At 46.8% G+C, this 27,641-nt stretch overlaps 1 pseudogene; it reads left to right on the forward strand.

Moving 5' to 3' along the window:
- The first annotated feature begins 211 nt into the window (after window positions 1–211).
- The window catches only part of LOC130025979 (caspase-6-like), a 34,805-nt pseudogene continuing 7,375 nt past the window's right edge, over window positions 212–27,641 (forward strand).

Raw genomic sequence — 27,641 nt, forward strand, 5'->3', positions numbered from 1 at the left:
GGCTCTCTAGGGCGGATGTCACACCTGTAATCATTTGCACCTGGGACCACAGCCAGCAGAGCTGCCGGCACCATGCCCAGGACACGTCAGGGCCCAGGGATTCGAAATCATGACCTGAGGCAAGGCAGGTGCTCGGAGCAGGTGCTACCCATTGGAGCCAAGAACTCCGTTTTCTTTTATAATTCACTGCTCACATAGACTGGAAGTCGAGATGGCTGCTTTTGGAGATCTGACCTTAGGGGAAAACGCCAAGTGTCAGGAGGCCACAGGGAGGTGCAGAAAGATTCCCGCTCAGCTGAGAACAGAGCAGTGGGAGCAGCTCTGTGAGGCAGTAGCTCTGGGAGAAGGAGCACAGGTCAAGGCGGTCATTTCCAGGAGAACCCCGGCTCAGCGTTAGGGTGACAAGCAAATGCAGAGCGCTTCTAAATATACGCCCGGGATGGCTTTAATCACACGGGCCTCAGTTGGAGGTTCGTCCCTCTGCAAGCCCACATAACCGGGCCCGTAGTCACCCTGGGCAGGGAGTGTCCACGGCATTGGCAGCTGGGCTCGGTAACTTCAGAAACCCCGAGACACAAGTCAGATGCTGAGTGAGGAAAAGCAGCAGGAGGATTGGTTCCTCTTGCAGTCGGCGGCCGCACAGAACACAGGAAGAATTTGACTGACTTCTTCCATCGTTAAGATGTGGGATGCGGGTAGGGGGTCTCCGGGGAGGAGGAGGCAGCAGGTCTGAAAAAGCGGTTATCATCTTCATGTTTTCCCACAGACGCCCCGCCACCCTACCTCGGGGTCTGAACCCTAACACTCAGCATGAGTCTCACGCTCCTGATGGCACGCACTGGAACCAGAGAAGGCCTGCTTGACCCCAGGAGCCCCGAGGGTCTCTGTGGGACCCAGTGGGCTGCACCGCACTGGGACGCGGGTGGCAATGGCCACATGAACCCATATGGATGTCTCTTGCAAGGCTCTGCCTGGGAGAGAGAGGCGGCTCAGCTGACTCGGACCATGGTGCAGGGACCCGGGGGTAGGGGTGACACAAACAGACACACAGAAACACAGACACAGACACATAGACACACACAGACACACATACATACACACACATACACACACAAGGAGTTCTCATAAATTCAAGCTCATAGTCAAATAAATGCACCACAAAATGCACCCGGCTGAAGCCAGGGCCGCCCAACCGGCGGACAGTTCAGGACTGTGATCACATGGCAGTGGGGTAGAGCAGGGTGCTGCCTTCACCGCCCTCTGTGGGGAGCAGCCTTAGGATGACACCCACTTGGCGACGGCACCCCTCAAGAGGGCCAGATACAGAAGGCAGCCGAGGGGCTAAAAAATAATTCGATATGCCAGACACAGTAACAACAAAGTCTCCAATGGAGACGTTACTGGGCCCGCTCGAGCAAAAAATAACCAGTGCTTGAAAATGCTCCAGGCAGGCCCCTTCCTGGGTCTGACACCAAGGGAAAGACGAAGCTCCAAGGAAAAGGCTGGGCACCGAACCCAGGTCCCACACTCAGACAGGGCCCAGCCACTGAACCACCCAGCCCCACACTAGACAGGGCCCAGACACTGAACCATCCAGTCCCACACCCAGACAGGGCCCCAGCCACTGAACTGCCCAACCTTACACACAGACAGGACACCAGCCACTGAACCACCCAGCCCCACACCCAGATAGGGTCCAAGCCACTGAACCACCCAGCCCCACACCCAGACATGTCCCGGGAGGACCCTCACGTCTCACCCTCAACCCCCACTTTATCTGGCTTCCACTATGGCTTCCGGGCCCCCGGGGTGGCAAGATGCAAGATCGATTTTTTTTTGGTCACACCCAGCGATGCTCAGGGGTTACTCCTGGCTCTGCACTCAGGAATTACTCCTGGTGGTGCTAGGCGAACATAAGGGACGCCAGGGATTGAACCCAGGTCAGCCGCATGCAAGGCAAACACCCTTCTGCTAGATTCATGCAAGATGGATCTTGGCACACAGAGAACTCCCCATGTAGACTGGCCTTACCTTGCCACAACTACTTCAGTGCATCCGCCTAGGTCCTATGCCGGTCCTCTCTACTCGGGCACTTCCTCCAACCTCTTCTGTCAGGCACTCGGATGGTCAATCTAACCAACCGCCTAACCTAAGCTGCCTCTCCCTGAGATGATTTTCACTCAGCGGCTCCTTCTGGGGTGAGCTAACTGAGCTGGCTCTCCACAAGATGACCTTCACTCAGCCACTCCTTCCAGGGTGCCTACTGTTGGAGTACAAGGAGCTTAGGTTTATCTGGTTACACCCATCAATCTGGTTACACCCATCACAGTGCTCCTGAGGCACTTCCACTTCCATTGTGTTTATCTGTAAACAGTCTTCCCTATGCTCTCCTTCCCACCCAGTTAATCAGCTTTCCCCTTAATCAGACTTTGTTAATTTGTAAGATCAGTTTCCCAGAAATCTGTGATTTTATATGTATGAGTGAAATATTGCCTTTCTCCTCTCCTTATGCCTTATGAATGCTCGAGCGGGCCCAGTAACGTCTCCATTGGAGACTTTGTTGTTACTGTGCCTGGCATATCGAATACTCTTGGTAGTTTGCCGGGCTCTCCGAGAGGGGCGGAGGAATCGAACTCGGGTCGGCCATGTTGGCCGCTTGTAAGGCGAACGCCCTACCCGCTGTGCTATCGCTCCGCCCTTATGAGTAGTTTACCTTAAAGTAATATCCTTTTTGTATAGATACAGGAAGACCGTTAACAACATGCTTTGTAACTTAGGATTTGATTGGCTTTGAATATTATTCACTCCCAGGCATCTGCTTTCTTGACTTAAGCCTCAGTTGCCCTTAGTTCCTAACACCCCAAAAGCAGGGTCCCGACGAGGGACTGAATGGACCCAGGGCAAGCGGTGAGCTACCGTGGCAGCAAAATGGGCCAGGCCAAAGTGCCACGATTCTTAACTATAAGTTAAGAGTTTGATCATAGATAAATGCTGTCATGCTCCAAAGGTAACAACAAGACTAGGATCCTGCTAGGGGTGGGAAAGACTATCTGGCCTGAGCACCGTAGTTTGAGATCGAGATGGCCCTAGGAAAGCAATTCTATAATTTTAGGATATTTCTTACTGTATCCATACAAAATGATTTATATTATATATGCTTATATGTTTGCTAGACAAGGAGAGGAGAAACACACCCAGGAGAATCTGCTCTAGAGTGGATTGATCTGATAATGAGGATCTGTCCTAGGAGCGGCTTTCCCTGAGGCTAAGAGTTCTACCCCTATTGATTGTGACCACACTTATGTGTAATTGTTCCCCCAATTCCTCTTGGAGGGAGATATAACTAGACTGTAGGAGTGGGCTGGGGGCGGGGGGAGAGAGATCAGAACCCAGACTCCAGAGAAGGAGGATGAAGGGGAATGGAGAAGGAGAATGAAGTAGCATGGGGGAGGAAGGAGAGACAAGAAGGAGAGACAGAGAGAGACGGGAGCAGAGAGAGAAGGAGAGAGGGAGCAGAGACAGATGAGGAGAGAATCAGAATAAACTACGACTAATACCAACCAGCCTGGCCCTCGTTCCTTCCTCCGCCTGACCATCGCCATCAAACTCTCTGGGGTTGGAGAAGGGTGAGACTACCGAACGTGGGCGGCGGGAGAGATAGAGCCACCGCTGCTGTGTGTGTGCTGCGCCACTCTTTGTGTGAGTTTACACAACCTACCCCATGGAGACTCAGAGAGTCCCCACAGTGCTGATCAGCTAGAAGAGTGAAGGCCACATCGCAAATCGAGGGGGGTCACAGCACGAGCCAAAATCAAGGAAGATGTGCCCCCATATGTTGTGTCCCGGGAAGGGAGTAATCAAATTCCCAGAGTTATTTGCAAGTTACCCTCATCTGAAATTCTGATCACCAACGTGGAAGATGGTATTTGAGATAACCTGAGCACACAACTCTTTGTGCTGATCATGTACTTGGAAGGTGATATTTGAATAACCTGAGCACAAAACTCTCTGTGCTGATCATGTACTTGGAAGATGGTAGCCGGTCTGTGCAGTGGTCCCTAACCTTCCTTCCTGTTGCTCCCCAGGCTTCTGGAACTAGGTTTCAAAGTGAACAGCTACAACGACCTCAGGGTGAGAGAAGTACTGTCCGAGATGTATGATGGTAGGTGGACGCCCTTCAGTCTGGGGTCGTAAGCCCAACCTGGCCGCTCTGGAAGAAGTTCCCAAATGGTCCGTATCTGTTGCCAGCTTATCCAGCCCTGGGCAGCAGGCTTCTCCCCTCCACGTCAGGGACCCTGCAATGCCTTCAGCCTCCAGCTCCGGCTGTGGCCCAGCAAACACCGGACTGGCAGGTTGCTCCAGATGGAAATGCTGAGGCAGCTTCATGATCACAGGTCAGGAGGACTCCAACTGACCACATCCCAGTGCCTCCCTCTCCTCAGGGCACTGTGGAACTACACTCTCATTCCCATGTCACAGTGGAGTCGCTGATTGAATAGAGGAGACTCAGCAATGCACCTGGCCACGTGGTGGCCACAGGCCGGCCTCGAGCTGGCCACGGGCTGGCCTTGAGCTTTCTAGCTGTCCGTAGCCTGTGCCCGAGATTCTGACATCACAAAGCTCCCTACAGATCTGCCTCTCCTCCCTTGAATCCATCCATGGAGACGGCTGTGCTCTACGCTGTGGATTCTCTACTCTGGAAGCTGAGCACTCACAGGCGTTTACAAAATCAAAACAAAAGAGTCTTTCCAGAAGGTTTTCAGAAGCAAATGACAAAAATAGTTTTGATTGCCAAAATCACTGGGCGCTTGAACAGAGTTCCCCATAAAAGTCCCCCCCGCATAAAACATTTGTTTACTGGTTTATTCGATGTGCAGACACAGCTGGGATAGTTTAATTTTTTATTCAGCAGAGATGAATCACATATGAGTCACGTGAATGAATGTGATCACTCATTACTGTATTGTCATAGACATTTTTGGGACCTGAGGTATGACCACCATGATCCCTTTAGCTTTGGTCATTATTCTGGGTTTTTTGTTTGTTAGTTTAGGCTGCGGTGCTCAGGGCTTACCCCTGGCTCTGTACTCAGGTTTCACTCCTGGAGATTCTGGGGGGATCCTGGGGGGTGCCGACTGTACTCTTTGGTAGAGCTAACGAGCACTTGCTTCTCTCTGAACGTCAGCAGCAACTACCAGCCACATGGACGCCAACTGCTTTCTCTGTGTTTTCCTGACCCACAGCGAAGGCAATCACGTTTATGCCTATGACTTTGAATTGTAAATTGCCACGCTGATGGACTTCTTCAAGGGCGACAAGTGTCAGAGCCTGGTGGGAAAGCCCAAGATGTTCATCATTCAGGTGAGATTGCGAGCGATCATGAGGGCACTGACAGTTTCCAGAGTGACTTCTCTGAGCTCTGAGAGGAGTTGCAATTTGAACCCTGATCATAATCCCACCCTATTTAGAAAGAACCGGTTAAGAGTCTCCTTGTTTGACGTCCACAGAAGCCAGGGTTTGAGACCAGCCGAGCCTGGGGGCCTCACCGGTCACCTCTGTTCCTGGCTTCCTCTCACTAAACGGAACATTCTAGATTGTTCCTCTTCGGCCCAACTGGGCAGGCCACGCCTGGGGCCCGGGAATGCATTACCCCTTGTTTGAGCTGAGACAGCTGGAGCAGCCCCCTGAGCACCCCCCCCCCCCGGAGAGATAGACAAGCAGGGGCAGCATTATGAAAGGTTCATAAGGAAGCCGGAAGAAGATTAGGCCTAGGTACAATTCTAGTTTTCCTGGAATTGAGTGCAGTTACCTGGAATTGAGACATGATTCCCCTGAAGTGAGATAGCCGTAGCGACACGTCAACTAAGGGTTACCAATAAGATGCAGGTAGGGAATTAACCCTTAGTAACCACTATGTAACCTCATGGAAGTCTTAGGCAACCCTTCTGCAACTCCAACTTACAAGCAATCAGCTAAGTACAAGTAGTGGAAAGGCCCTCAGACTGCAGCTCTGAGTGGTCCATGAAATTCCCTGTTATACAATGCTATGGTCTAAAAGCCCCTCACTTTTTTATTTTTTTTAAATCTTTTAAATTTTTTTAATATTTCAAATACCCATCCCTCCACCAGTGCCCGTTTCCCACCACCATAGATCCCAGTATCCCTCCCTCCCCCCCCCCCCCCCATTTCCCTCATCCCACTCTGCCTCTGTGGCAGGGCATTCCCCTATGTTCTCTCTCTCCTTTTGGGTGTTGTGGTTTGCAATAGAGGTAAGCCTGATTTTCAGGGAGAAACGTTGGATGATTTACTTTCCATTGATCACTTTGTATATAAGGAGATGTCTGGAAAAAATGTCCTGGTACCTGCATGCCAGAGCTATGCTTGTAGAGGCTCATGGTCACTGGGGTTCCACCTGGAGAGGGCGGGATGCAGCACTTACCCCATCTGGGACTTCCCGGTGATATCGGCTCTGTTTGGGACCTGGAGCATTCTCCGGGAGCTGTGGGGCCCTTGAGCCGGTTTTCTTCTTTGTTGCTTGAACGTGTTCTGTAAGATGGCGCTGGGGGCGGGTTTTGGGCATGACTTCCGGAATCAGAGGTTGCCTGGGAGCCGGAAAGCCCCTCACTTTTGAGACATGTGACTGCTCATCCCAAGAGACTCCTGCTCTGTGGGTGAGCCAGACGAGGGCCCTAGCTCAAGCTAGTCAATAAGGACACTTTGCTTATTGCATTGCAACTTGCCTTTGTCTGGTTTCTCTCGGGAGATCTCGGCCCAGTTTAACACTGCAAATAATTCAAAAGAATTCTGAAATTCTGGTGCCTATCAGTCAGCGCATTTGCTGAAGATTCTGGGTGCCCACACCTTTTTCCTCCCGGCCTGTGGCAGCCACATGGCGGTTCTCGGGCTGTGCCCAAGCCAGAGGACCGAGCCCTTCCCCACCTGGAGCTGGGCCCTCTGAGCCACGCTGTGTCTTGGGACTCCATCTGCCCCGCTCCTGCCTGTGTCAAAGGCCTGTCTCAGTGACAAGCACAACAAGCCCGTCCAGCCCGTGGACGAGATGGACGCGACATGCCTTCCTGACAGCAACGAGACCCAGGTGGATGCCGTGTCCATGCCATTGGTTCTTGCCAGGGCTGACTTCGTCTACTCATTGATCAAAGGTAAGGGGATCTGGGGGGAATCTGGTTTCGTGTGGGATCCTCGAGCAACACCAGGACGAGACCCCCTCCCAGCGAGTGGCCATTGCTACAGTGGCTGCCAGTGACCGTGTTTTTGATGTAGTACTGATGCCCTATTTATTGTGTAAGTGATGTATTGTTTACTGATGTAGATGAGGTTGGTAATAGAGAAGATCCTGTGTGTAGCACTGTATTAGTAATACAATATTGAGAAATAAAATTTCCCCTTACACCTCATATAAACACTGTACTTTACAAAGTTCAAAACGTTCATAATGATTTGTTATGGGCATTCAGTGTTCCAATACCAATTTCACCACTCCTTGAGTCTGCCGCCTTGCCAGAGCCTCAGTGATTTGTTTGATATTGCTTGGGTGACTTAATATTTGAGTATGTGAGCCCCGGGGTGGCCTTCAGTTTCTGGCTTGTTTCCTCACTCTCCTAGTTCTCAGAATGTAGATCTTTCGCCATCAGGTCAACTTCACTTTTGCTTTCATTGCTGATTTGTAACATTTTCCCTGATTAGTCTTGCTAAACGTTTTCTGAGTCTATATTCTCAGAGATTTAGCTCTTACTGTCATTGTCATCTCTGTGTGTTTCTGCATATTTCTTCTTTATTTTATTTTTTAAAAATCTAAAATTTTCATTAAAATTGCACTTCATATTAGAGTCCAAAAAGGGAATCATAATGGAAAGGTACAATGAAAAATGCATTTCTATAATTGTCCAGGGCCCATTGATTTTTGTTTTAATTTTTGTTAGTGAAACACCATGACGTATATTTGTAGATTTACAAATTTTTGTGCATGGGTTTTGATTATGCAATGATCAAATACCCATCCCTTCACCAATGCCCATTTTCCATCACCATGAATCCCAGTATCCCTCCGACCCTCATTCCCCCTATCCAACACTGCCTCTGTGGCAGGGCATTCCCTTTTGTTCTCTCTCTCTCCTTTTGGGTGTTACGGTCTGCAAAAGAGGCATTGAGAGGCAATCATGTTCAGTCTACAGTCTACTTTCAACATGCATCTCCCATCCTGGGAAGATTCTCCAAACACCCTTTATTTGGTGCTCCCTTATCTATCTGAGCTGCCTTTTCCCCTAGCATGCCAACTGGCCTCTAAGCCATGGAGCAATCCTCCTTGTACTTATATAGGCTTTTCTTGGGTATTAATGTCCTATTTTGTTACTTTATGTTCCCCGGATGAATGAAATCTTTTTATTTCTCTCCCTCTCTTTCTGACTCATTTCACTTAGCATCATACTTTCCATGTAGTTCCACTTGTATGTAAATTTCATGACTTCATCTTCTCTAACAGCTACATAGTACTCCGTTGTGTAGATGTACCAAAGTTTCTTTAACCTGTCATCTGTTCCCGGTTACTCAGGTTTTTTTCCAGATTCTGGCTATTGTAAAGAGTGCTGCAATGAACAAACAAGTGCAGATGTCACTTTGACTGTACTTTTTTGCCTGTCTGGGATATATTCCCATGAGTGGTATTGCTGGATCAAATGGGAGATCAATTTTTAATTTTTTGAGAATCTTCCATACTGTTTTCCAAAAGGGTTGAACCAGTCAGCATTCCCACCAGCAATAAAGGAGGGTTCGCTTTTTGCCACATCTGAGCCAGCACCGGTGGCTTTTGCTCTTTTGGATGTGGGCCATTCTACAAAGAAGTGATCGTTGATGTCAAGAGAGGGGTGCGGCAGGGTGATACCATTTCACCGAAACTCTTCAGTGCCACCCTCGAGAACATCATGCGAGGACTGGAATGGGAAGGAATGGGAGTGAAGATAGATGGTCGGCAATTACACCACCTCCGCTTTGCTGATGACATTGTTTTAATAACACCAAACATCAGCCAAGCGGCACAAATGCTGGCCGACTTTGACCGTGAGTGTGGAAAGGTAGGACTACAGCTGAATCTTACGAAGACAATGTTTATGAGAAACAGCCTTGTTCCTGACGCCCCATTCGCTCTCAATGGAACGACCATCTCCGAATGCAACAGCTATGTGTACCTAGGTCGAGAGGTCAACATGACAAATGACCTGGCACCCGAGCTGCGCAGCAGGAAGAGAGCGGCTTGGATCGCCTTCAAGAACGTCGAAGAAATAGCTAAGAGGACGAAGAACCTCCGGCTCCGGGCACATCTCTTTGATTCCACTGTTCTTCCTGCATTAACATATGCCTCAGAGACCTGGGCCCTACGCAAACAAGATGAGAACGCCATTCAGGTCTCCCAAAGAAGAATAGAAAGAGCTATGCTTGGAATATCACGTTTCACTCAAATGAGAGAACGAATCCGGAGTTCTGACATCCGTCGACGATCAAGGATCAGGGACGCTGTCTCATTTGCCAAGGTGTCGAAAATCAGATGGGCTGGTCACGTAATGAGATTTAAAGACGACCGTTGGACTAGAGCTGTTACTGATTGGATTCCACGGGATGTCAAGAGACCGCGTGGCCGCCCACCTACCAGATGGTCAGACTTCTTCGTCAAGATCATGAACGATCAGTTTGAGGCCCTTCATGTTCCCGGAGCGAACAGATGCCATTGGGCTACACTAGCACGCGACAGGAACAAATGGAGACGTTACTGGCTCCCGCTCGAGCAAATCGACGACTAACGGGAAGTTAAGTGATGATGATTAAGTGATGGATGTGGGCCAGTCTTTGAGGTATGAGATGGTATCTCATTGTGGTTTTGATCTGCATCTCCCAGATGATTAATGATGTAGAGCATTTTCTCATGTGCCTTTTTGCCATTCGGATTTCTTTGAGAAAGTTTCTATTCATTTCATTACCCCATTTTTTATGTTTTAGATGTTTTCTTCTTAAGGAGTTGGATGTTTTCTTCTTGAGGAGTTCAATCAGTACCTTGTATATCCTTGATATCAACCCCTTGTCAGATGTGTATTTGGCGAATTATCTTTTCCCATTCTGTAGACTGTCTTTGTATTTTGGTCACTGTTTCTTTGGAGGTGCAGAAGCTTCTTAGTTTAAGATAGTCCCATTTATGTATCTCTGTTTTCACTTGCTCGGCCAGTGGCATGACATCTTTGAAGATACCACTAGCTTCAATGTCATGGAGGGTTTTGCCAACTTTGTCTTCAATGTACCTTATGGATTCAGGTCTGATGTTGAGGCCTTTAATCCATTTTGAACTTACTTTTGTACATGGTGTTAGGCAGAGATCTGAGCCCATTTTTTGCATGTAGCTATCCAGTTTTGCCAGCACAATTTGTTAAAAAAGCTTTCCTGAGAGGGATAGACATAGGATGATTGCATTCATCTGGGGGATATAAAGTAACAAAATATGAGATTAATACCCAAGAATAGCTGAGATCAGCACCAGGAGGATTACTCCATAGCTTAGTGGCCAGCCGGGCATTCTAGAGGAAAGGGCAGCTCAGATAGAGAAGGGAGCACCAAATAAAGGGTGTTTGGAGGATCCTCCCAGGAGGGGAGATGCATGTCGAAAGTAGACTATGGACTGAATATGTTTGCCACTCAATGCCTCTTTTGCAGACCACAACACCCAAAAGGAGAGAGAACACAGGGGATTGCTCTGACACAGAGGCAGGGGGGGATGGGGGGATGGGGGTGGGGGGGATATTATCCATGGTGGTGGAAAATGGGCACTGGTGGAGGGATGGGTATCTGATCATTGTATAATCGAAACCCAAACACAAAAAATTGTAAATCTACAACTGTACCTCATGGTGTTTCACTAATAAAAAAAAGGGGAAAAAAAGGCTTTCCTTACTCCACTTCACATTTCATGCTCCTTTATCAAAGATTAGATGATCATATGCTTGAGGGGAGATGTCAGTATATTCAACCCTGTTCCATTGGTCTGCAGCTCTGCATTTGTTCCAGTACCATGCTATTTTAATTAGTACTGCTTTATAGTAGAGCTTGAAATTAAGGATTTTGATTTCTCCCATTTTCTTTTTCCCAAGAATTGCTTTAGCTATTCATGGGGGCTTATTGTTCCATATGAATTTCAGGAGCGTTTGCTCCATTTATTTGAGGAATGTCATGGGTATCGTAATAGGGATAGCATTGAAGTTGTACAATGCTTTGGGAAGTATTGCCATTTTGACAATATTAATTCTCCTGACCCATGAGTAGGGGCTATCTTTCCATTTTCTCATGTCCTCTTTTATTTCCTGAAGTAGCATTTTGTAGTTTTTTTTTGTGCAGGTCCTTTACTTCGTTAGTTAAGCTGATTCCTAGATACTTGATTTTCTGGGGTACAACTGTGAATGGGATTGTTTTTTTATGTCAGTTTCTTCTCTCTCGCTGTTTGTGTATAGGAAAGCCATGGACTTTGGGGTATTGATTTTATAGCCTGCAACTTTGCTGTACAAGTCTATTGTTTCTAGGGCTTTCTTGGTGGAGGTTATAGGGTTCTCTAAGTATAGTATCATATCATCTGCGAATAGTGAGAGCTTGATTTCTTCCTTTCCTACCTGAATGCCCTTAATACATTTTTCTTGCCTAACCGCTATTGAAAGTACTTCCAGTACTATATTGAACAGCAGTGGAGATAGTAGGCATCCTTGTCTCATCCCTGATCTTAGAGGGAAGGCTCTCAGTTTTTCCCCATTGAGGATGATGCTTCCTGTAGGCTTGTGTTAGATGGCTTTAACTATATTGAGCAAAGGCCCCTCTGTACCCATTTTGGCAAACGTTTTCATCATAAAGGAGTGATGGATCTTGTCAAATGCTTTCTCTGCATCTATTGATATGATCATATGCTTTTAATCTTTTCTTTTATTGATATGATGGATTATGTTGATCTATTTCCGAATGTTAAACTATCCTTGCATCACTCGGATGAATCCTACTTGGTCATCGTGTATGATCTTTATGATGAGTCGTTGGATTCTATTTGCTAATAGTTTGTTGAAGATCTTCGCATCTGTACTCATCAAGGATATCAGTCTGTAATTCTCTTTCTTTGTGGTATCTCTGTCTGTTTTTGATATCAGGGTGATATTTGCATTGTGGAAACTGTTCGGAAGTGTTTTTGATATTTCAATTTTGTGGAAAAGCTTAAAGAGGATTGGGAGTAAGTCCTCTTTAAAGATTTGGAAGAATTCACTAGTGACTCCATCCGGGCCGGGACTTTTGTGCTTGGGGAGACTTTTTATTACCATTTCAATTTCCTTGATGGTGATAGGTATGTTCAGGTATTCCACGTCTTCTTGGTTCAGCCTTGGGAGTCTTTAGGAATCTAGGAATTTATCATTTCCTCAAGGTTTTCATGTTCCGTGGCATAAAGCTTTTCAACGTACTCCCTGAGGATTCTTTGAACTTCTGTAGTTTCTGTTGTAATGCCTCCTTTTCATTGCTGATTTGGTTTATTAGGGTTTTCTCTCTCCGTTTCTTTGTGAGTTTTGCTAGAGGCTTATCGATCTTGTTAATTTTCTCGAAGAACCAGCTCTTGGTTTCATTGATCTTTCGGATTGTTTTTTGGGTTTCCATCTCGTTAATCTCTGCTCTGAGTTTTATTATTTCCTTCCTCTTGATCGGGTTGTGCTCCTTTTGTTGGTCCTTCTCCAATCTCTTAAGCTGTCAGGTTAGGTAATTTATGTGGGCTCCCTCCTCCTTCCTGAGCAATGCTTGTAGACCTGTAAACTTTCCTTTTAACACAGCTTTTGCTGTGTCCCATAAGTTTTGGTAACTTGTGTCCTCATTTTAATTCATTTCTAGGAATCTTTTTATATCCTCTTTGATTTCCTGTCTAATCCACTCGTTGTTCAATAGCTCACTGTTTAATTTTCAGGTGTTTGATTTAGTTTTCTGTTTCTGTGTGTGATTTACTTCTATTTTCAGCGCATTATGGTCTGAGAAGAGTGTTGATACAATATCTATATTCTTAATTTTATGGAGGTATGTTTTGTGACTCAGCATGTGGTCTATCTTGGAGAATGTTCCATGCACGCTTGAGAAGAATGTGTATTCAGCTTTTTGAGGATGAAGTGTCCTGTATATATCTACTAAGTTCTTTTCTTCCATTGTTTCCCTCAGATGAAGTATGTCCTTGCTAAGCTTGAGTCTGGTTGATCTATCAAGAGGTGATAAAGTGGTGTTGAAGTCTCTCACTAGTATTGTGTTGCTACTGATCTCTTTCTCCAAGTCTATGAGTAGTTGTTTTAAATACTTTGCTGGACCCTCATTAGGTGCATATTTATTTAGTATTGTAAGGTCTTCCTGTTTTACAGATCCTTTCATCAATAAGAAATGGCCTTCACTGTCTCCTGTGACCTTCACTCTAAAATCAATGTGGTCTGATATTAAGATGGCTACCCCAGATTTTATATGTGAGCTGTTTGCATGTAGGATTGTTTTCCAGCCTTTGACTCTGAGCCTGTGTTTGCTTTAACTACTGAGATGTGTTTCTTGCAGGCAGCAGAATGTTGGTTCAATGTTCAAATCCATCCTGCCACTCTGTGTCTTTTAATTGGAGCTTTTAGCCCATTGTCATTGAGAGAGATTATTTTATGGGGTTTTGTCCTATTATATGTTGAAATTTTGTGTATTTGAGGGGCCTGTCTTGTCTTAAAATAGCCCATTAAGTTATTCTTGTAACCATGGTTTTGAAGCCTATGAAGTTCCTGAGCTGTTGTTTATCTGTGAAACTGTGTGTTGTTCCTTCTGTTATGAATGAGAGTCCAGCTGGGTAAAGTATTTTTGGTGAGACATTTATTTCATTGAGTTTTTTTCACTATATCCCATCACTGTTTTTGGGCCATGAGGGTTTCATCAGACAAATCAGCTATGAGTCTTAAGGATACTCCTTTGTAGGGAATTTCTTTCTTTGATCTTGCTGCTTTCAGAATTTTGTCTCTTTCTAAGGTTTTGGGCATTGTGATCAGGATGTGTCTTGGGTATTTTTATTCGGATTTCTTTTAGCTGGTACCTTTCGGGCCTCCTGAATGTGGTCACATGTTTTCTTCAGCTCTGGAAATGTTGTAGCAATGATGTCTTTGACAGTTTCTTCTTCATCAGGGTTTTCTTCCTGTCCCTCTGGGACTCCACTGATTCTTATTTTACCCCACTTGGCTTCATCACGATATTCTCTTGCCATCTGTTTCCGAATTGTGAGTCTCTTTTCTATTTTCTGCTCTTTTCTGGAGAGTCTCTGGACTTCATCTTCGAGCTCACTGGTTCTGTTCTCAGCATCTGTTACTCTGCTGCTGAGGCCTTCCACTGAGTTTTTCAATTCGCCTACCAGGTTTTTCAGGTCTGACATTTCCATTTGCATTTTCCTCATTTCTACCTTCCAATCCTCTTGTCTTTTATTGTCATTGCTTTCATTGTTTCTTTTAGCTTCCTAAGCATCCTCAGTAGCTCCCTTCTAAATTCCTTATCAGAGAGGTTGTCTAAAACCACAGTACTGTTGGTGTTTTCTTGGCTAGCCTCTTCAATAAGAAAGTTTGGTGGGCTTTTGCGTAGCTTTACCATTGTGACCAGTGTGGTTTAGAACTTCACGTTCACTGTTACTATTCTGGTTGAGATGCAGAATGGAGATGGGCTTAATGAATTACTGTCTAATTTGTTTCTAGTAGTTAAGCTAACCTAGAGAAGGTTCCATCTAAGAGGGTGACTTATGGTTCCTATGAGATATGTAGTGGGAGAATAACTCGCAGCTGTGTTAGCGGCCGTGGCTCCGGAAAGGGTCCGTGGTTGCAGGCATCGAGCATCGGGCGGGTACCTGTTTGAATGAGGAGAGAATTCCCAGAGCAGTTCAGCTTTGTTTCCATGCAGTGTGCCTCAGTTCCCGTCTGGCACAGACCAAGTGTGAAAACTGGCTCTTCTCGGGGATCAAGTTAGCTGCGCAAGCCCAGAATGGGTCCCTGGCGCTGGGCACCAGGCATCGGATGGGTACCTTTTTGAATGAGGAGAAAATGCCTGGAGAGGTTCAGCTTTCTTTCCATGCGGTGTGCCTCAGTTCCCGTCCCATGCAGACCAAGGGTGAAAACCGGATCTTCTAGGTGATAAAGTTAGCTGCAAATGCCTGGAAAGGGTCCCTGGTGCTGGGCGCTGAGCGGGTACCTGTTTGAATGAGGAGACAATGCCCACAGCGGTTCAGCTTTGTTTCCGTGGGGTGTGCTTCATTTCCCGTCGCGCACAGACCAAGGTTGAAAACCAGCTCTTCTAGGGGATCAAGTTAGCTGTGCTTGCCCGGAAAGTTTCCCTTGCTCTGGGTGCCGAGCATCGGGCGGGTATCTGAATGAGGAGAGAATGCTCGGAGCGGGTCAACTCTGTTTCTGCAAGTTGTGCCTCAGTTCCTGTCCCACGCACACCAAGGGTGAAAAATGACTCTTCAAAGGTATCAAGTTAGCTGCACATGCCCGGAAAGGGTCCCTGGCGCCCGGCGCCGATCCTCGGGCGGGTACCTGTTTGAATGAGGAGAGAATGCCTGGAGCAGTTCAGCTTTGTTTCCGCACAGTGTGCCTCACTTCCCGTCCTGCACAGACCAAGGGTGAAACTGGCTCTTCTAGGGGATCAAGTGACAAGTGTTTTAGATAACCATACATAGCTCAGGATATGCACAGGCTGTGGTCAGAGCAGATGCAGTACCAGATTTGCGCAAGTCAGGACCCCCTTGTTCAGGGTCATGTAGGCCAAGATAACCATACATAGCACAGGCATGTAGGCCCTTGGTCAGTTAAAGGGCCAGCTTCCCACATCTCTCCCTTCCTTTATTATAAAAGATGCCAGCCAGGGGGAGCATTGACTGGACCCTCCAGGATATCAAGAAGACCTTTGTTTTGTGGAGGGGAGGAGAGTAAACAGAGCCCATTTCCCCTGCTCACCCTACTAGCGGAGGAGAGCTGCGGAAAAAAGCCAGGTTAGTCAGAGGAAACCTCCATGCAGGGCCAGTGTACTCCACAGGAAGTCAGAAGCAGCCATGAGCCTCCCTTGCAGTGCTTTGCCAGACACCTAGCAGCTGAACAAAAATGGAATAGGGTAAAGTCCGACTGTTTTGTACCCAGAGTGTCAGATCAGAGAGGGACGAGGGAGCTTGCCATAAACAACTCAAGGTTGGGTCCAACCAACCACGACCCGTGAACCATCCTCTGCAGCAGCAGCATAGTCCAGGGAAGCAACTTCCATTGCCAGGCGGTGGTAATGCACTTATATGGGATTGGCAGATAGAGAAACTATCTCTTGTCTAACAAAAGATACTCCGGTTAAAAATGCAGGGGCCCACAATAGCAATCAATAAAAGGGAAGTCAGAGGACCCAAGAGTGCCACAAGTAAGGGAGTAGAGAGTGCAGGGCCCACCCAGAGCTAGAAGACTCACGTTCCTGTTGTCTCTGCTCCAAACCTTCCCTTAGTTCTTCGCGTGAAGTTTTAATCACTCCACTGTGGTTAAAAGCAACACTCCTCCCCCAAGGCAGCACACAATCCCCCCTCTTTCATAAAGAGCAAGTCCAGTCCTCGGTGGTTTTGAAGAGCAACCTCCAAAAGAAACGTCAGCGAATCCTCGGAGTGAGAGATGGATTGTTCAAGGCGCTCTAAATCGGCATCCACGGCGGCAGGAAGTGTAGCTAGTCCGGAGTGCTGAGAAGACAGGGCGGCGATGCCTGTACCAGCGCCCGCAAGGCCAAGCGTGAACAGGGTGGCGATAGTAATGGCGGAGACAGGCTAGCAGTGGAATCGGTGGGGTGAGGCAACATCGTGCGAGGACCAGTAATCATAAAGGGTGGAAGTTGGGTGGTACAAAATACGGGGGATCACCTGAGAAGTGCTTACCTTATCTCAATCTCACTTAACATGACAAAACTGTACTCCGCAGTGCTTCCATAGATATTCAAAAAGCCTTAAAAATGCTCACAATTAAAGCTCTTACAAGGTATATTCACTGGGCAAAAGATCACTTTACATTAGAAATTAACCAGAAGACATCTTAAGATTCTGATTTCCAGGAAAACACAAATACAAAAAGATTAAAGCACTCATAGATTATTATAAAAACAATAAGTGTTTCACACTTGTGTACAAAGTTTTCTGAAGAACAGGGCCAGGTTGATACCTGGTGACAAGGCTTTGCATGAAATAAAGTTATCAAAATAGTAGCATGTACTTTCAAGCACTGGACACAGGCTGATTAACAATATAGTTAGTAAAATTTCCCACATTTTCCATGAAATTCTCCATTCTCAGAAACCATTACAGAAGGCTGATATCTGAGATTAACCCACTTTATAACTCTTAGTAGTTCTAGAAATTTTAGTTACCAGAAGTCTCAGAGATCAGATAGAGCACTGGTAGGGCAAGTTTTGCAACCAATTTTATAACTCTAGAAACTCATGTTTAAACTAAACCATTACTTTTTGAACCTGTTTTCATGTGTCATAGTTATTTTAACTCACAAGATTTTCTAGGTCAAATATTCTAATCCAATGCAAATACAAATATATACAGTAACATAACAGCATAAGACCTATGAACAATCAATTTTTATAAAACATGATAAAAACTTCTTTGGCTTAATTTCAATAGTTCTTATACCTTATTTATTTAAAATCATGAGCTCTCTACACCAGATACTTTAAACAATTCCACAGGAATACAAACATGCTTTCAGACACAGAAAAAAACCTTTTGGATGTTTACCAAACTTTGATATTATCATAGAAAATAACACTTGGACTGTCCATGTTTGTGTAACCATGAGAAAACTTTGTGTATTTTGATGCCTTATGTACCTCTGTTGTTAGTAAAACAGCTAAATTCCTCATTACAATTGGCTGAGATTTGTAAGATAAAGCCTTGCATTCTCTGAACTTCATTTCACTTTAGTTTCAGGCTCTAGTTCCATAGCTCTTCTAGATAGCACAGATTCTTAAGTTCAAAAGGATTTCAACTGTTAATAATCATACAATCATTAATGTTCTTCTAACAAGAAATTTAGATTGAGAATTCTGCTTTCTCTGTAGGCTCAACCTTCTGATAAGAAATCTTCATTTAACCCTTGTCTGACAGATTCCAAAAACAACTGCATTTCTTAAATCACTGGGTTGCATATCAATGACTTCTTTATAATTTCTACTTCTGAGTTCAGCCTGGTTTCAACACTCCAGTGTTCACATAGACAGACGGACAGACAGATAGACAGACAATGAACTGACTAAAAACACGACACGTACATGTGCACACATCTGCAGTTGATTGATTGATCTGACCCTTCAAAAAACGGCAGGGAGAAAAACTGATGGACTGAGAAAGGAAGGGATGGTCCCCAGGGCAAAGAAGCCTTATCAGCCAATTGGGAACACTGCTCCCCATTTCCCAGCCTGACCAGCCAGTCTTCTGCTTGTTAAAAATGGGTCAGGAAAGCGCTTTTGTTGATATAAGCCGGCAAAATAAACTATGACAAAGATGTTACCATATTTTGGCCAAGGCTAATTCTGAGGCAGGGAGATTCTTATCAGATATAAGGATAGGCTGCCTTAGTGACACACTTCTTTGTTTCTGATGTCAAACAGTTAATCATAAGATCTTGCATTTTCCTGCCTCCTCTGCTTTGATACTCCTATTTCTTTTGTTACCTGCTAAGATCTGACTCCAAAATAATCTGGTAATGCAAACTGCCATTCACTGGCTATCTTTCCCCACTATACTCAGGCCACATGGTGTTACAGAGGTCAACAAGATACTCTTTATCTAAACTACCTAGTTGAAAGCTCCTAGGATGTTTTTCTAATTGCAAGCAATAATCTATGAAAAAGAATGGTTCCTTGGCAAAACTTTTCTCCAGGTCTATCACTTTGGTCTCTCCCAATGGGACTCTAACCCCCTATAAGTTGGCCTTTACTCAGAGGCTCATTGCATTTGGACGTCTCCACCTGGGTGGGCCTGGCGTTGGGCAGACCCACAGCTGTGTGCCCGCTGAACCTAGTCCCGTGGTCTTAAAAACTCTGCCTCTTAAAAAAAACAGTTCTTCCTTTCTTAGCTTGCTGCCTCTTTCCCAATTTTTACCCCCTCCCCCTTTTTTGGCCTTACACCTGAACTGCCTTCATTAGCATTTCAATTGACCTCTAGCTGATCTTCTGGTTAGACTGAGTCTGGGTGGGGAAAAAGATCTTATGCCTGGAAATTGGCCTGCCTTAGTTTCCCAGAGTCTTTCTCACTAGTGGGTTTTCCTCCCTTCTCTCTCAAAGTGGACAGTGATGCAAAACAGACAAAGGAGGGGTGCCTCTTTGCAGATACCATTAACACAGAGGTTATCACATTCCTTCCCCATGCCCCTTAGAGATGTCCAAGGTAGCATACCTTCACCGCAGATTTTCTACGGATTACCTCTTTTACTGGAGCCACAAGGTTTGGTGAGAAGGAAACTTGTGGGGGCCAGTCCACACCAAAGGAAGGCCATTCTGATGAACAATAAATGCCAAACTTACCTTTCTTGATCCCCAAGCCCAGATCCTGAGCTTTCCTGTGGATCTCAGAGAAGTGATCAAGAATTAAAGCTTTGGGGGTCAATCAATTCTGACCCATGTTAAACAATCTTAATAAACAGAACTAGGAAAAAGATAATAAGACAATACACACACTAAGGACACACGCACAGATCACACTCCTACATTCGCTCGGACCGGTCCTCCTCTCACAGTGGTGCGCACAACACTCAACACAGTCACACTGGGATTCCCGAATTTGCCCAAAGGACGTGCACGTGATTTTCACCTCCGGAGGGTTCAGTTCTTCCAAGTCTTCTCCTGGCACCAGGTTTTCCAGAACAGACGAGAACCCACAGAATATGTCCTCCAAATCATGGGCATTGTGACTAGTGGGTCTCTCACAACTCAGACATCTGGTTTATCTTCTATGTCTACCAAGCTCCCTATGATTTACAGCTCAGGACACCTGCATTCCTGTGAAGGCTCATAAGGGGAGAGTTACTATCGGAGGGGCAGATCAAGTTACTAATTAGCAGTGCTTCATTCAGGCACTCCCCCACACGGGCCCAAGTTATTTTTTTTTCAATTATAAGCAAACTTCCCACTGTCTGGTAGTAAGAAAGGAGGGGGAGGGAGAGGGAGAGAGAAAGGCGGCGTTTTCAAATGTGGGAACGTGGATGTGCTTAATTGACGAGTACCTAACGGTAAGGTAAAGGCCCTCCCGTTGATCGTCGATTTGCTCGAGCGGGCCCAGTAACGTCTCCATTGGAGACTTGGTTGTTACTGTGTCTGGCATATCGAATACTCTCGGTAGCTTGCCAGGCTCTCCGAGAGGGGCGGAGGAATCGAACCTGGGTTGGCCTTGTTGGCCGCTTGTAAGGCGAATGCCCTACCGCTGTGCTATCTCTCCAGCCCTAACCTAACGGTGCACCGTTTTTTCTTCTGCAGAGGACACCATTTTATTCTGGGAATCGTGGCTGTGACCCCCTCATCCTGTCACGGGAGACTTCTAGCGGCAAGCGCTCTAGCAGCTTTTAAGTGCTCGACCCGTGCCTGCAGGGAGGAACCGCTGGGAAAGGGAAATGGGGGTAAAGAGCAGAGAAAGTGACTGAGAAAGTGAGAGGGAGAGAGATTGGCCCAATAACCTGGCCACCCAAAACAAATTTGGGCTCATGGGGGGGAGGGGATGGAGAGAGGCTGAGAAGGAACATGGGACTGTGGAGCAGAGGGGCGGTAGCCCTTTAAGAAGGTCTCCGTGTCATGAACTGTTTTGCATCAGCCTGAGAATGCCTGACCCAGAGAATCTCATTGCCAGTAGGAAAAGGCTGGGATGGGGATTTTACAGTCTTCCACACGGCCCCAACCTTTCTTATACACACATTTTCAAGAAAAAGAAGAAATCGACAAGGTCCTTTTTCTTTACCTTGACTCTTGTGATGTTTAAGGGAAGTCTTAAACAATTCCCTCTTAGTCAGGGTCTGCCCCATGACTATTGATGGCTGACCAAGGGACAAGAGTGAACAAAAGAGGGGAAAAGAGAAAAACTACAGAGGAAAAAAAAGGAGAAGGACACTCACATGAAAGAGAAAGAAGACGCGACATAGATGGGTCACTGGAAGGCTGTCCCCCACGTGATACCTGGGAGAAACAGACGCGAGACACGGGGGAGGCCCGACAAAGGGGCCCACTCAGGTGCTTGTCTGGCCAGTGGGAAACTTAGCCGTAGTGGATCAGCCAAAGGTGACATGCGGTCGACGTCTAAGTCAGTACCACCATAGACCATATGGTTCCCGTGGAATCGCAGACAGCCCACTCGGATTCCAGAGCCTTGGGTGCCCAGCTGTGGAATCACAGACTTGAATCAAAGGCGAGGATGCCTCTGACCGCTCATTCACTCACACACACATACCACAGAGGACACGACAAAGGGGTGCAGGGGGGGCCTTATCCTGCCCAGTGACCATCTCATATACTTACTATGAGACTGAACACTCAATTCTCCCCTGATGCTGCCCTCTCGGCCTCGATTACGAGATTGGTCTTGTACCCTCTCGGCCTTGAATGAGACGGGAATCTCTACCCACTCGGCCTCGAATGAGACGTGGATTTCCAGATTAGGCATGCACTTACCTTTCCGAGCGTCCTGACGGCCGCCGCTTCCTGGAGGGGAGTTCGGAGGTCGTCTCCCAGACACCACCCCATGTTGGGCTCCAGTTGAGGGGGGGGGCCGCCAGACCACTTCTCCGGCCTGCGAAGGTGGCCCTAGGGTCCGTAGGTGCAAGAAAAGACCAACCGAATGAACACAAGACACAAGAGACATTATGCAGTTTAGAAGCAGAGAGAAAAAGGGACAGGACAGGACTTTATTCAGGGCAGCAGGTGTATTATATACTTTGTGACGCAGGAAACTATGCTTACATCACAGAAGGCAATTACATCACTAGGTCATATCATATATGGTTAGGAGAGTTACAAAGACTACATGTTTCATATGCTTGGTTAGCCAGTGTCAGTTACTTCTTATTCTTGGGCTAGCTGTGACAAATGTTTTCTTTTAGATAACAATACATAGCTCAGGATATGCATAGGCTGTGGTCAGAGCAGATCAGTACCAGATTTGCGCAAGTCAGGACCCACTTGTTCAGGGTCACGTAGGCCAAGATAACCATACATAGCACAGGCATGTAGGCCCTTGGTCAGTTAAAGGGCCAGCTTCCCACAGCAGTGGTCACGGTCGGCCGAGGATCTTTCTCCTGCCCCCTTGCAATGGGGACCCCATTCCGGTTTGGTAAGTGAAACGAGCTATTATTTAAAAGTTCATTTGATCACTTGACTTTCCGTTAATCATCAATTTGCTTTGTCCCTGTCACGTGCTAGTGTAGCCCAATGGCTTCTGTTCATACTAGGAACAGGAAGAGCCTCAAATGATTGTTCAGGGTCTTGACGAAGAAGTCTGACCATCTTGTAGGTGGGCGGCCACACTGTCTTTTGATATCCCCTAGAATCCAGTTGGTAACAGCTCTAGTCCAGCAGTTGTCTCCAAATCTCATTATGTGTCCAGCCCATCTGATTTTCCACGCCTTGGCAAACGAGACAGCATCCCTGATTCTTGACCGTTGATGAAGGTCGGAACTCTGGATTCTTCCTCTCATTTGAGTGAAACGTGATACTCCAAGCATAGCTCTTTCAATTCCTCTTTGGGAGACTCAAATAACGTTCTCATCCTGCTTTTGTAGGGCCCAGGTCTCTGAGGCATATGTTAATACAGGAAGAACAATGGAATCGAAGAGATGTGCCCAGAGCCGGTGGTTCTTCGTCCTCTTAGCTATTTCTTCAACACTCTTGAAGGTGTTCGAAACTGCTCACTTCCTCCTACACAACTCAGGTGCCAGGTCATTTGTCATGTTGACTTCTCGACCTAGGTACACATAACTAGTACACTTGGAGGTAGTCATTCCATTGAGAGCGAATGGAACGTCAGGAACAGGATTGTTTCTCATAAAATTGTCTTCATGAGATTCAGCTGAAGTCCGACCTTTCTGCACTCATGGTCGAAGTCGGCCAGCATTTGTGCTGCTTGGCTAATGTCTGGTAGAACGACTAGAACGATGTCATCAGCAAAGCAGAGGTGGTGTAGTTGCCGACCATCTATCTTCACTCCCATTCCTTACCATTTCAGTCGACACATGACGTTCTCGCGGGTGGCACTGAAGAGTTTCGGTGAAATAGTATCACCCTGCCAAACCCCTCTCTTGACATCCATGATCATTTCTTTGTAGAATGGTGAGATCCTGGTAGTGAATCCGTAATTTAGCTCATGGAGGATCCTGATGTATTGAGTTTGAATGCCCTGATTGGCTAGGGCTTAATGACTGCTTCCCTCTCAACAGAATCAAAGGCCTTCTTTAAACCAATGAACATTAGACAGAGCAGCATCTTGAACTCCCGAGAAAACTCAATAAGCTTGGCCATCGTGTGGATATGGTCAATCATGCTGAATTCTCTTTGGAAACCGGCTTGCTCACATGGTTTTCCTTCATCTATTGTTCTGCCACTACCTCCACAACCCAACAGCCACCACATTCCAGGACACTTTCCAGTTGCTCGGGCTGAGACTCACACATGACTGAAGCCCCTCAGAATAAGATAAACGGAACTCTGAAACCTTGGACTTCAGACTGAACGGACCCGGGGACAGAGATCTTCTGCCCTCTCCCACCAACCACAGGTGACAAAGGGACTAAAACCTGGAGCGCCACTCTACACTGCCCTGTCTGCCTCCATCAATCCCTGCGACCCAGGGACTGGATTACGCACAGAAGACCCACCCTACCCCTACCGGCACAGGATAAATACCTCACTGGCTGACCTCCACTACCTCCACTACCTCGACTACCCAGCCACTGTCATCCTCCAGGATGCTTTTCAGACACATTATAACACATTTAATACCCATCTTCCAGCATTGCCGCAGCATATTTGATAGGGTTCAAATATGGTTTGAACCATGGGAACACCTACAAGGGCGATTAGAGGCCGCTCAAAAAGCCTCTATCCCTTTCGAAGAGGCTGGCAAGCTACCTAGAGTATTTTGCCCACACGGCAGAGCCTGGCAAGCTATCCGTTGTGTATTCGATATTTCAATACCAGTAATTACAATGAATCTCATTCCCTTGACCCTGAAGGAGTCACCAATATGGCAGCATTGAGAAGGATGAGGAAGGAGAGTCTGATTAAATCTCAAGGTCGAACTAGGCTGCCCAAACGAAGAAAGACAAAAATGATTTTACTTTCAATGTTGATATGCTGGCATCAGATGCATCCATCGAGGACCTGATGGTACAAGCACGAATGATCCAATACAACATCATTGGTCTGACTGAGACAACAAGGCATCAATCACATCATTCCATTTTCGACACTGGAGGAGAACTAACTGTTCCTCAAAACATGCGACAAAAGAGGCATCAGAATCGTCGGTGTCCTTGTCAACATGAACTTGGCCATGAACATTGATTCATTCGAATGCCTAACAACCTGAATCAGACGATTACACTTGAATAGATGTGGCTCACTGCCAGCAGTTTCTATCTTCATTGTCTACACACCAACATCCAATTATGATGAAAGAGAAATTGATAAGTTCTACATGGAGCTGGAGAAGTTTTTTAAAGAATACCACACCTTCTACAAGATCATTGTTGGTGATTTTAATGCCAAGATAGGACCAAGAAGATCAGCCGAAGAACTCCACATCGGGACCAATGGCCTAGAATGGAACAAACAGGGTGACAGACTGCCTGAGTTCATCATGTCTACCAAGACCATCCATGGTAACTCACGGTTCCAGAAGGCCAAATGTAAACGTTGGACATGGGAGTCTCCTGGTGGACAGTTTGACAACAAAATTGACCACATCATATTCAATTGATGGTTTTGCCTGACCAATGTCGCTGTTGTCCTAAAATTCCAAACGGGATGGACCATCATCTCCTTTGTGCAAAATTCTACTTCACAGAGTGGGGAGAAAGGGCTGCAAAGTTTAAGAAGGAAACTCCCAGAACAACCACCAAGTGGGAACTCTTTGGCACTATTGCTGCAACATGGGAAGATTCCATCATTGACAACATTGACGAGGAATACAATTGACTGGTTCAGCACCTCCATGACTGTGTGAGAAACACCAAGAGATAGATAACCACAAAAAAAAATGCCTGTCTTTGAAAACTCTTGAGCTTATATACGAACATGGTTTGGCGCATCCCTCAGGCAACTGCAAGCAAAAATCCGAGCTCACAAAGCAGTGCAGAGATGGGATCAAGGAAGACCTCAATGAGAAGAGCATAAGTGCTGGTAGATGCGGCAGATGCCGGGAAAAGCATTCGTAATGCCCATCTGTCCTTCGCCAACTACAAGACTAAGATAACTGCCCTCCAACTCCTGATGGATCTATCACATCTTCCAGAAAGGCAATGGAGAAGATTATCCATGACTTTTACTCAGATCTCTTTGATAACCATGTCCACCTGCCCACATACCAAATTCCGCAGGATGGATATATCGTTCCCAACATTTTTCCTTCCCAAATCTGACACGCCATTTCGTTGGTAAAGAATAAACAGCACCTGGCCCAGACAAGATCAGACCTGAACACCTGTAGAACCTGCCGTCAGTACTCATCAGTACGCTGGCTTGGCTCTTCACACACCACCTGTCTGAATGCAAGGTTCCATCTCAACGGAAAACCAGCAGGACTGTACTACTGTAAAAGAAGGGAGACATCCACGACATTGGCAACAATTGCCCGATCTGCCTATTGTCTGTCATCTACAAGCTGTTCACTCGAGTCATCCTCAATAGGATGGGCAGAACACTTAAAAGTTCAGAGGAGTAAAAAAACCAAGGACTTTCATCCTACAATGTGGTCTGTTCAGGGGTTTTGACATCAGTGTTTGGTTAAAATATACCAATGCTTGTTTCTGGGCAGAATAAACCCAGAGTCCTCATTCTCAGCCTTAGGAGCGGCTGTAGCTCTGCTCCACTTTGACATGCTCGAGGGTACAGCAGGTCAGGGCATCAGCAGAAGCAGCAGAATCCACTGATGCTTTGCCTTTCCTCTCCAGCTGAAAGCCACAACCCACACACCTCAAGTGAAACCAAGAAAACCTGTGTTATGTAAGCATTTAAAAATTATTGTTAACAAACAGAAACCGAAGAGAAAGTCGAGTGGACACCACTGGGGGAGATCCTGAGCTGTTTGCCGTTTGCCAATGACGGCTGCTGCTTCCACATTGGGGGCGGGGGTCAGAACTCCAGCACCGGCTCTGCTGGCTTGACCTGCAACTGGACCAGAGGTTCCTGAACTAACTTGGTCCTTGCCACATTTTGTGGGCCTGGGGAGGTACTCACCCCTGCCTGGAACTCTGCCTGCCTTGCTGGAATGTGTTCGGATACCCGGTTTGGGTCTGTCCCTTCTCTGGGAAGCCCCTTAAGGACCAAGTGACTGTTTTTTTTTTTAAACATCCACAGTGAAGTGATGGATCCAGAAGAAAAGTACAAAATGAACCACAAGAGGCAAAGAATCACTTTGATCTTTAACCAGGAGGAGTTCCAGTCGTACCTGTATCTGCCCAAATGCCAAGGCACCTGCACAGACTAGGAGAATCTCCATCTCAGATACGATGTCCGGGTGCCATTTGGGCGTGGCTACTGTAGGGCAGCCAAGAGGCTGGGAGCTCGGACACCTGCTAGGGCAATGCCCCTCACCTGGGATGGCTCCGGCATCCTTTGGGTCCCCCCAGCATCCTTGAGCACTCACCCGGGGATCATGGCACTGATCCCTGCACCCCGCTGGTCAAGACTCAATGGCAGGGCCTCCAGGCCTCCTGAGGGTCAGGGCGGTGCCTTACCTACATCTGCAGAATGATCATGTTTGGTATTAAACACTGAATGTTTGGGTTATTTTTTGGAGGCGATGGGGTACACCTGGTGGGCCTCCTGGTTCTGCACACAAGAATCACCACTGGCTCTGTGTGGGGGACACTGTTTGGTGTCTGGGACTGAACTCAGGTCAGCGGTGTGCAAGGTGGGCACCTGAGCTGCTCGATTGTCATATTGGCCGTGAGCAGCGCATGGATTTTGTACCAGCTGGAGTTCCCCCTTGGAGGGGAATGGGTTGAGTTTCCCTCCCCATCCTGACCAGGGCTCCGGCAGCCGAAGACCTCCAGAACCAGCCACCACCATGCTGAGACACGCATGAAAGTACCAGCACAGGAACAAAGGCATGCAGGTCCCGGGGCTGAGATCTCCAAGCCTGCTCGGATCAGGGCTGAGCATCCTCCATCCAGATCCTCCAAATACCAGTAGGCAGGGGTCACACCCACCATCTGACCCCCAGCGCCGTGTAATCCCTTCAACGGCCAAGATTTAGTGACTATAAAACCCAGCTCCCGGAAGCGTGCGGCTGCGACATCTTATTATCTCATTCTTACTTTGGGCTGGAGCGATAGCACAGCGGTAGGGTGCTCGCC

Source organism: Sorex fumeus, unplaced genomic scaffold, assembly GCF_029834395.1.
Source record: "Sorex fumeus unplaced genomic scaffold, SorFum_2.1 ptg000033l, whole genome shotgun sequence".
NCBI classification, from domain to species: Eukaryota; Metazoa; Chordata; class Mammalia; order Eulipotyphla; family Soricidae; genus Sorex; species Sorex fumeus.